This window comes from Sminthopsis crassicaudata, chromosome 3, assembly GCF_048593235.1.
Source record: "Sminthopsis crassicaudata isolate SCR6 chromosome 3, ASM4859323v1, whole genome shotgun sequence".
In the NCBI taxonomy this organism is placed as follows: Eukaryota; Metazoa; Chordata; class Mammalia; order Dasyuromorphia; family Dasyuridae; genus Sminthopsis; species Sminthopsis crassicaudata.
In genome coordinates, this window is record NC_133619.1 from 570959350 (window position 1) to 570970128 (window position 10779).

Sequence of the window (10779 nt, forward strand, 5' to 3'; positions counted from 1 at the left end):
TAGATAGGCTAACCGGGCCCAGGAAAAGAGACAAGACTTTGAAGGAGAAAATAAAGGATTTGGACTTTAACTCTTGGCTGCATTCAGGGTGGTTGAACTGAACTGAAACTAAGGCTGTTCCCAGAAGCTCCCCAAGAAATCTGCTCCCAGAGAAGATTATACTTTAGAGAAGAGAACATTACAACCAAGGTCATCCAGTGCATCAGTCACTACCATAGCCAGTCATCTTGCCACTGGATTTCAATGACTCTTGGAAAGTAGTTATTTTTATTGTCCCCTTTTATAATTGAAGAAACTGAGGTTAAATGTCCTACCCAGAGTCACACATACCAGGAGTATGGAAATTTTCTCTAAGTAGCTCTCCCTAACTTCTGTCAACTAAAGTATTAGAGAATTGCTTAGGGAATTGAAAAATTTAAGTCATATGCCTAAGCCCATATAGTTAGAAGTATCAGAGGAAGTTCTCCTGAGAGATGGCCTTTTATCTACCATATTAGGCTGCCTACAGAATTTTATAATCTCAGAATTGCCAAACTGAGATATTGGATTACAAATTGTTCCCCATTCTTTATTTGTGCTCTTCCACCCATAGTCATTCTGACCAACTATGCCCTGGAATGAACTCTCCTCATCTCTGCCTATCTAGTGCTTAGCATAGTGCCAATCACCAGATAGTCACTTAATAAATGAAGGTTTAGTTGCTTCATTAGTAAATAAGGAGGTGGGATTAAACTGCATTTTAAATCCCTTTCAATTCTAAATCTATGATCCTGTGATCTTCTAGGTCCCACCTTTGCCATTAATCCTTCTCTGATCTCCAATGAAGCAATAGTTTTTTTCTTCTCAAATCTTCATAGATTAGCTTATTAAGAACTTTATTTTGGCTAATTGTATATCATTTCATTTGGACATATATTCATAATATATGTCTAGAACTCTATAGCATATTAGAAGTGATCAAGACCATAGCATTAATTTTTTTGATGGGAAAACTAAAGCTCAGAAAATTTTAATGACTTGCCTGAAGTCAAACAGGGAGTAAGTAGCAGAACCAGTATTCAAATCCAGATGTTTTGAGTAAATGGAATTCTTTCTTCTCTACTACTCAGGCAACCTCTTATTATAAGCTCAGTGAGCACAAGAATTAGAATACATCATACCTTTGTATTTTGATTTTCTTTTTTGCCTACTACATAGAAGGTGATTGTTATCCATTTAATTTAATTAAAATTGCAATTTCTTAGTTTATATTGCTTTCCCTTGCCTCTCTTCTCTCATATATTTTGTGTATTTAGCAATGGACATCCATTCATTTTCCAGTTTCTAGCCACTACAAAAAAGAGCTGCCACAAACATTATGGCACATAGAGGTCCCTTTTCCTTCTTTAGTATTTCTTTGGGATATAAGCCCAGTAGTTATTGCTTCCCTTCTAATCTTGTCTGCATCAGTTTTGTTTGTACAAAAACTTTTCAATTTGATATAATCAAAATTTTCTCTTTTGTGATCAATAAGGATCTCTAGTTCTTCTTTGGTCATAAATTCCTTCCTCAAATGAATGGATGCCCATCAATTGGAGAATGGTTGTGACGGGGAATCTGACAAGGGAAACTGAGGCTGGAAACCCTAAAAAGAGTCACTTTCCATGTTGTCCTGACCTAGAAGTCAGCCCAACCCCACCTCTGTTAAGTACCACTAATTTACCTTTCTATAGAGTTCACCTGACACTACCCAAGTTTTCTATAGAGCTGAACTAAAGCTAAGTACCCCTACTTAACTTTCAATAGAACTGAATTCACGTTAAGTACCTCTACTTAAGCTCTATACAATTTGAACTATCACTAATCAAACTTTCTACAGCCTTACTGAAGCCCATTCAAACCCAATAGCTCTGTATTGTCTCAAATCATATATACTAGGGTGGGAAGAATGGGGGGGGGGGGGAAAGAGAGCAGAACTGACTGAACTCTAATTCCATCAGAGTTCTGCTCCATTTGAGATCTCTTGATGATTTATAATAAACCTTTACTTCTATTTTTACTTATAATTTAGTAAATTCTTTTACTTCACCCGAGCCTTGTCTCATCAAAAGCCTGCACATCCCCAACAGTTGGGTAAATTATGGTATATGAATGTTATGGGATATTATTGTTTTGTAAGAAAAGACCAGGAGGATGAATACAGAGAGGCTTGGAGAGACTTACATCAACTGATGCTGAGTGAAATGAGCAGAACTAGGAGATCTTTATACACTTCAATGATACTGTATGAAGATATATTCTGATGGAAGTGGATATCTTTGACAAAGAGAAGATCTAATCCAGTTCCAATTGATCAATGATGGACAGAATCAGCTACACCCAGAGAAGGAACACTGGGAAATGAGTGTAAACTGTTTGCATTTTTTGTTTTTCTTCCCAGGTTATTTTTACCTTCCGAATACAATTCTTCCTTTGCAACAACAACAATAACAAAATTCAGTTCTGCACATATATATATTGTATCTAGGATATACTATAACATATTTAATATGTATGGGAATGCCTGCCATCTAAGGGAGAGGGTTGAGAGAAGGAGAGGAAAATTCAGAACAGAGGGGAGTACAAGGGATAATGTTGTAAAAAATTACCTATGCATATGTATTGTCAAAAATGTTATAATTATAAAATTAATTTAAAAATTTTAAAAAATAAAAAATAAATAAATTTCTCTTCCACAGGTCTGAGAGGAAAATTATCTTACATTCTTCCAATTTATTTATAATCCAATTCTTTATGCCTAGGTCATAAACCCATTTTGACATTGTCTTGTTGTATGGTGTTCAGTATGGATCAATGCCTATTTTCTGCCATACAAATTTGCCAGTTTTTCAAGCAGTTTTTTTCAAAAAGTAAGTTCGTATCCCAAAAGCTGGGGTCTTTGGGTTTCTCAAACACTAGATTATTAAAGTTATTGGCTGTTTTGTCTTTTGAACCTAATCTATTCCACTGATCAACTAGTCTTATTTTTTAGCCAAAACAAATGGTTTTGGTAACCACTGCTTTATAATATAATTTTATATCTGGTACAGCTAGGCCACCTTCATTTGATTTTTTTTTTTCTCATTAGTTCTCTTGAAATTCTTGACCTTTTGTTTTCAATATGAACTTTGTTGTTATTTTTCCTAAGTCATTAAAATAGGTTTTGGGAGTCGAATTGGTATAGTACTAAATAAATAGATTACTTTAGGTAGGTAGTATTGTCTCTTTATTCTATTTGCTCTCCCTATCCAGGAGCATTTAATATTTTTCCAATTGCTTAGATCTGACTTTATTTGTGTGTAAAGTGTTTTGTAGTTTTGCTCAAATAGTTCCTGATTTTCCCTTGACAGATAGATTCCTAAAGATTTTATAGTATTGACAGTTAATTTAAATGGAATTTCTCTTTATAACTCTAACTGTTAGATTTTGTTAGTGATACATAAGAATGCCAATGACTTATGTGAGTTTATTTTGTATCCTGCAACTTTGCTAAAGGTGTGGATTATTTCTCATATCTTTTTAGTAGAATCTCTGGGGTTTTCTAAGTATACCAACATATCATCAGCAAAGAGTGATAATTTGGTTTACTCATTTCCTACTGTAATTCCTTTAATATCTTTCTTGACTCTTACTGGCAAAGTTAGCATTTCTAATACAATATTGAATAGTAATGATGATAGTGGTCAACCTTGTTTCACTCCTGATCTTATTGGGAATGGTTCCAGTTTATCCCCATTACATATGATGCTTGCTGATGGTTTTAAATAGATGCTGCTGATTATTTTAAGGATAAGTCCATTTATTCCTATACTCTCAAATGTTTTTAATATGAATAGATGTTAGATTTTACCAAATGCTTTTTCTGCATCTATTGAGATGATCAGATGTTTTTTCTTAATTTGATTATTAATATGGTTAATTATGCTAATAATTTCCCTAATATTGAACCAGCCCTGCATTCCTGGTATAAATCCTACTTGATCATGGTGTATTATACTGGGAATAATTTTTTGAGTCTTTTTGCTAATGTCTTAAGATTTTAGCATCAATATTTATTAGGGAGATTGGTCTATAATTTTATTTCTCTGTTTTCAACCTACCTGATTTAGGTATCAGTACCATGTCTGTGTCATAAAAAGAATTTGATAGGACTCCTTCAATTCCTATTCAAATTCAAATAGTTTATATAACATTGGGGCTAATTGTTCTTTGAATGTTTAGTAGAATTCACATGTAAATCCATCTGGTCCTGGAAATTTTTTCTTAGGAAGTTGATTAATAGCTTGTTCTATTTCTTTTTCTGAAAAGGGACTATTTAAGCAATTTACTTCCTTCTCTGTTAATCTGGGAAGTCTATATTTTTGGAGGTAGTCATCCATTTCACTTAGGTTATCAAATTTATTGGCATAAAGTTGGGCAAACTAACTCCTTATTATTTCTCTAATTTTCTTTTCATTTGGTGGAAAGTTCCACCTTTTCATTTTAAGACTAACAATTTGATTTTCCTCTTTCCTTTTTCTAATCAGATTTACCAGAGGTTTATCTATTTTGCTGGTTTTTTCATAAAACCAACTCTTAGTTTTATTTATTAGTTCAATATTTTTTATTCATAATATTATTAATTTCTCTTTTTAATTTTATAATTTCAAGTTTAGTATTGATTGGGGGCTTTTGATTTGGTCTTTTTCTAGCTTTTTAAGTTGTAAGCCAATTCATTGATCTTTTCTTTCTCTTTCTCTTATCCCAAAGCTGGGGTCTTTGGATTTGTCAAATACTAGATTGATATAGTTATTGATTATTTTATCCTGTGAACCTAATCTATTCCACTGATCAACTACTTTATTTCTTAGCCAGTACCAAATAGTTTTGATAATATAGTTTTAGATCAAATTCAACTAGGCCACCTGCATTTGCATTTTTTCATTAATTCCCTTGAAATTCTTAACATTTTGTTCTTCTTAATGAATTTTGTTGTTATTTTTTTCTAGATCGGTAAAATAGCTTATTGGGAGTTTGATTGGTATAGCACTAAATAAATAGATTTGCTTAGATAGTATTGTCATCTTTATTATATTTATTCAGCCTATCCAAAAGAACTTGATATTTTTCCAGTTATTGAAATCTGACTTTATTTGTGTAGAAAGAATTTTGTAGTTTTGCTCATATAGTTGCTAACTTTCCTTGGCAGAATCCCAAATAGTTCATATTATCAACAGTTATTTTAAATGGAATTTCTCTTTGTATCTCTTGCTGTTGGATTTTGTATAAGAGATGTATAAGAATGCTGATGATTTCTGTGACTTTATTTTATATCCTACAACTTTTCTAAAGTTGTGGATTATTTCTAATAGTTTTTTACTTGATTCTTTAGGGTTCTCAAAGTATACCATCATATCACTTGCAAAGAATGATAATTTGGTTTCCTCATTACCTATTCTCATTCCTTTCATCTCTTTTTTTCCCCTTTTATTGCCAAATCTAGAATTGCTAATACAATAATGAATATTAATGGTGATAGTGGGCAAACTTGTTTGACCCCTGATCTTATTGGGAATGATTCCAATTTACCACCATTACATATGATACTTTCTTATGGTTTTAAATAGATGCTACTGAATATTTTAAGGAAAAGCCCATTTATTCCTATACCTTCTAGAATTTTTTAATAGGAATGGATGCTGGATTTTATCAAATGCTTTTTCTGCATTTATTGAGATAGTCATATTTTTTTTTGTTTTGATTATTGATATAGTCAATTATGCTAGAAGTTTTCCTGATATTGAACCAGCCCTGCATTCCCGGTATAAATCCTACTTGGTCATGGTGTATTACCCTGGGGATGACTTCCTGTAATCTCTTTGTAAAATTTAAAAATGTAAAATTTGCTAAAATTTAAAAATTAAGATTTTTGAATTAATATTCATTTAGGGAAATTGCTCTATAATTTTCTTTTTTCTGTTTTCATCCTGCCTAGTTTAGGTATCAGTACCACATCATAAAAGAAATTTGGTAGAAGTCCTTCTTTCTCTATTTTTTAAATTGTTAATACAGTATTGGAGTTAATTGTTCTTTAAGTGTTTGGTAGAATTCACATGTAAATCCATGTGGTCTTGGAGCTTTCTTCTTAGGGAGTTGATTAATAGTTTGTTCTATTTCTTTTTTTCTAAAATGGGACTGTTTAAGTAATTTTTTCCTCTTCTATTAATTGGGACAATCTATATTTTTGTAGGTATTCTTCCATTTCACTTAGGTTAAGAAATTTATTGGCATAAAGTTGTGTAAAATGACTCAATTGTTTCTCTGATTTCCTCTGTTGGTGGAAAGTTCTCCCTTTTCATTTTTGAGACTAATAATGTGATTTTTTTCTTTCCTTTTTCTAATCACATTAACTAGAGGGTTATCTTTTTTATTGTGTGTTTTCATAAAAGCAACTCTTAGCTTTATTTATTAATTCAATACTTTTTCTTTTAAACTTTCAATTGTATTAATCTCTCTTTTTATTTTTAGAATTTCATGTTTGGTATTTGATTGAATGTTTTTAATTTGTCTGTTTGTTTTTCTAGTTTTTTTAGTTGCGAGGCAAATTCATTGATCTTCTGTTTCTCTATTTTATGCAAGTAAGCATCTAAAGATATAAAATTTATCCTTATTAACACTTTGGATGCATCCCACAAATTTTGGTATGTTTTCTTATTATTGTCTGGTGCCCAATGTGGAGCAAGAACCAGCAGCATTCAAGAGCATTTTGTGAGTAGGATCCTCCCAGAGTTCCTTCGGTAACCTGCAGAGAAGGAAAGGGAGAAGAGCATCAGTAGTTGGGGTAATTAAATAGGCCATTATATCAAAGCACCAAACCAGGAGACTGATGAGAGACTTATATGCCTGTTCTGACTATAGTTCTCTTCTCCATTTGAAAGTTTGCGTCCATGACATTTCACAAAATTCAACACCTGCTATAGTACTGTTTACACTCCCTAGCATGCAGAAACTTACTGACCATGCTGTGGGGGGATAATAATTGTGTTTAAAACAAAATTGGGGAATTATTAAGGACCATGCCTGGGTGAAAGTGCAGGTCAATTCTCTGAAAACCTCTGCAACTGTGGATTGTGACACTTGAAGGAGTTGTGGGGCAGTCTTTACTGACACAAGTGTTGCTTGCAGACTGGGAATGAAATAAATTGGAAGCAGAGGGAAGAAGAGGGAGATCAGACAATTCAATGGCCTCTCAGTGGGGAGGTCAAAGAACAGCAACTGCCTCTCAGTCTCCTTGAATCACCATCATCCTCTCACAAGAAGAGAAGAAAAAGTCTACCAGAGATAAAGCAAAGTTACATATTGTGTTCCCAACAACTGTCATTCTCTTGGATGAAATTATTAATTGTGTCTATGATTTGCTATTATACCCATTCATTCTTTAGGATGAGATTATTTAGTTTCCAATTACTTTTTGGTCCGTTTTCCCCTAGCCTTTTATTGAATGTAATTTTTATTGCATTGTGATCTGAAAATAAATTCATTTATTATTTTTGCCTTTTGGCATTTGATTTTGAGTTCTTTATATCCTAAACAGGGTCAATTTTTGTATAGGTTCTATGAACTATCCAGAGAAAAGTATATTCCTATCTCCATTCAATTTTCTCCAAAGATCTATCATACCTAACTTTTCTAGTATTCTATTTACTTCCTTAATTTATCTCTTATTTATTTTACGGTTTGACTTAACTAGTTCTGAAAGAACAAGGTAGAGATCTCACACTATTATAATTTTGCTGTTTATTTCTTCTTGCATTTCTCTTAACTTCTTCTTTAGGAATTTAGATGCTTATGTCACTTTGTGCAAATATGTTTAGTATTTATATTGTTTCATTATCTATGATACCTTTTAGCAAGACATAGTTTCCTTCCTTAACTCTTTTAAATAGATTATTGTTTGCTTTTGCTTGATGTGAGATCACATGGCTACCCTTGCTTTTTTTGTTTGTTTGTTTTGTTTTGCTTTTTTACTTTATCTGAAGCTTAATAGATTCTGCTCCTTTTACCTTTATATGTATCACTCTGCTTTAAATGTGTTTCTTATAAACAATATATTGTAGGATTATGGTTTTTAATCCAATGTGCTATCTGTTTCTGCTTTATGGGAGAGTTCACCCCATGCACATTTATGGTTAAAACTACTAATTCCATACTTCTCACCATCTTATTTACCCCAAATTATACATTTCTCTTTCCTTTTCCCCTTTCCCTCCTCCCTGGTATTTTATTTATGAGCATCATTTGCCTCAAGCAGCTCTCCCCCTTTAAGAGTCCCTATCCCTTTCTTATACTTTTCCCCCTACTATTTCTGTTTTCCCTTCTATTAGCCTATCCCTTCCATTTTTCCCTTTCCCCTCCCACTTTCCTATAAAGTGAGAGAAGTTTTTTTTCTGTGAAATCAAATATGTCTAATATTTTCTCTTTGAGCTAAATCTGATGAGAGTAAGACTTATACACTGTTCATCGTTCTCCGTTCTTTTCCTTAATTATCATAAATTTTCTTTGCCTCTTCTTGAGATGTAATTTCCCTCATTTCACCTTCACTTTCCCCTTTTTCTGGGATTGTCCCTTTTCTACCTCCCCTTTCTTATATTATAACAGTAAACTCAAATTATACATCCATTCTCTATGTATACCCATGACAGAGATACAGTTCTCAAGAGGTCTTTGATTTTTTACCTTTTTTTTTTTTTTTTTAAAGTTCTGTAATTTTTATTTATTTATTTTTTTTTATTATATATATATATATTTTATAATATTATCCCTTGTATTCATTTTTCCAATTTACCCCCCCCTCCCTCTATTCCCTCCCCCCGACGACAGGCAATACCATACATTTTACATGTGTTACCATATAGTCTAGGTATAATACATGTGTGCGAATATCATTTTCTTGTTGCACAATAAACATTAGAATCCGAAGGTACATGCAACCTGGGCAGACAGATATTAGTGCTAACAATTTTCATTCCCCTCCCAGTGTTTCTTCTCTGGGTGCAGCTACCTCTGTCCATCATTGATCAACTGGAAGTGAGTTGGATCTTCTTTATGTTGAAGATTTCCACTTCCATCAGAATACATCCTCATACAGTATTGTTGTTGAAGTGTACAGAGATCTTCTGGTTCTGCTCATTTCACTCAGCATCAGTTGATTTAAGTCTCTCCAGGCCTCTCTATATTCCTCCTGCTGGTCATTTCTTACCGAGCAATAATATTCCATAACCTTCATATACCACAATTTACCCAACCATTCTCCAACTGATGGACATCCATTCATCCTCCAGTTTCTAGCTACAACAAAAAGAGCTGCCACAAACATTTTGGCACATATATGTCTCTTTCCGCTCTTTAGTATTTCTTTGGGATATAATCCCAGTAGTAGCGCTGCTGGGTCAAAGGGTATGCACAGTTTGATAACTTTTTGGGCATAATTCCAGATTGCTCTCCAGAATGGCTGGATTCTTTCACAACTCCACCAGCAATGTATTAGTGTCGCAGTTTCCCCACATCCCCTCCAACATTTGTCATTATTTGTTCCTGTCATCTTAGCCAATCTGACAGGTGTGTAGTGGTATCTCAGAGTGGTCTTAATTTGCATTTCTCTGATCAGTAGTGATTTGGAACACTCTTTCATGTGAGTGGATATAGTTTCAATTTCTTCCTCTGAGAATTGTCTGTTCATATCCTTTGACCATTTATCAATTGGAGAATGGTTCGGTTTCTTATAAATTAGGGTCAGTTCTCTATATATTTTGGAAATGAGACCTTTGTCAGAACCTTTGTTTTTAAAAATATTTTCCCAATTTGTTACTTCCCTTCTAATCTTGTTTGCATTAGTATTATTTGTACAGAAACTTTTTAGTTTGATGTAATCAAAATCTTCTATTTTGTGATCAATAATGATCTCTAGTTCTCCTCTGGTCATAAATTCCTTCCTCCTCCACAAGTCTGAGAGGTAGATTATCCTCTGTTCCTCTAATCTATTTATTATCTCCCTCTTTATGCCTAAATCATGGACCCATTTTGATCTTATCTTGGTATATGGTGTTAAGTGTGGATCCATATCTAATTTCTGCCATACTAATTTCCAGTTTTCCCAACAGTTTTTTCCGAATAATGAATTTTTATCCCTAATGTTGGAATCTTTGGGTTTGTCAAAGATTAGATTGCTATAGATGTACCCTTTTTTGTCCTTTGTATCTAATCTGTTCCACTGATCTACCGGTCTATTTCGTAGCCAATACCAAATGGTTTTGGTGACTGCTGCTATATAATATAGCTTTAGATCAGGTACACTTAGACCACCTTCCTCTGAGTTTTTTTTCATTAGTTCCCTTGCAATTCTTGACCTTTTATTCTTCCATATGAATTTTGTTGTTATTTTTTCTAGGTCATTAAAATAGTTTCTTGGGAGTCTGATTGGTATAGCACTAAATAAATAGATTAGTTTGGGGAGTATTGTCATCTTTATTATATTCGCTCGGCCTATCCAAGAGCACTGAATGTCTTTCCAATTATTTAAATCTGATTTTATTTTTGTGGCAAGTGTTTTGTAATTTTTCTCATATAATTCCTGACTTTTCTTTGGTAGATGGATTCCCAAATATTTTATACTCTCAACATTTGTTTGGAATGGAATTTCTCTTTGTATCTCTTGCTGTTGCATTTTGTTAGTGATATATAAAAATGCCGAGGATTTATGTGGATTTATTTTGTATCCTGCCA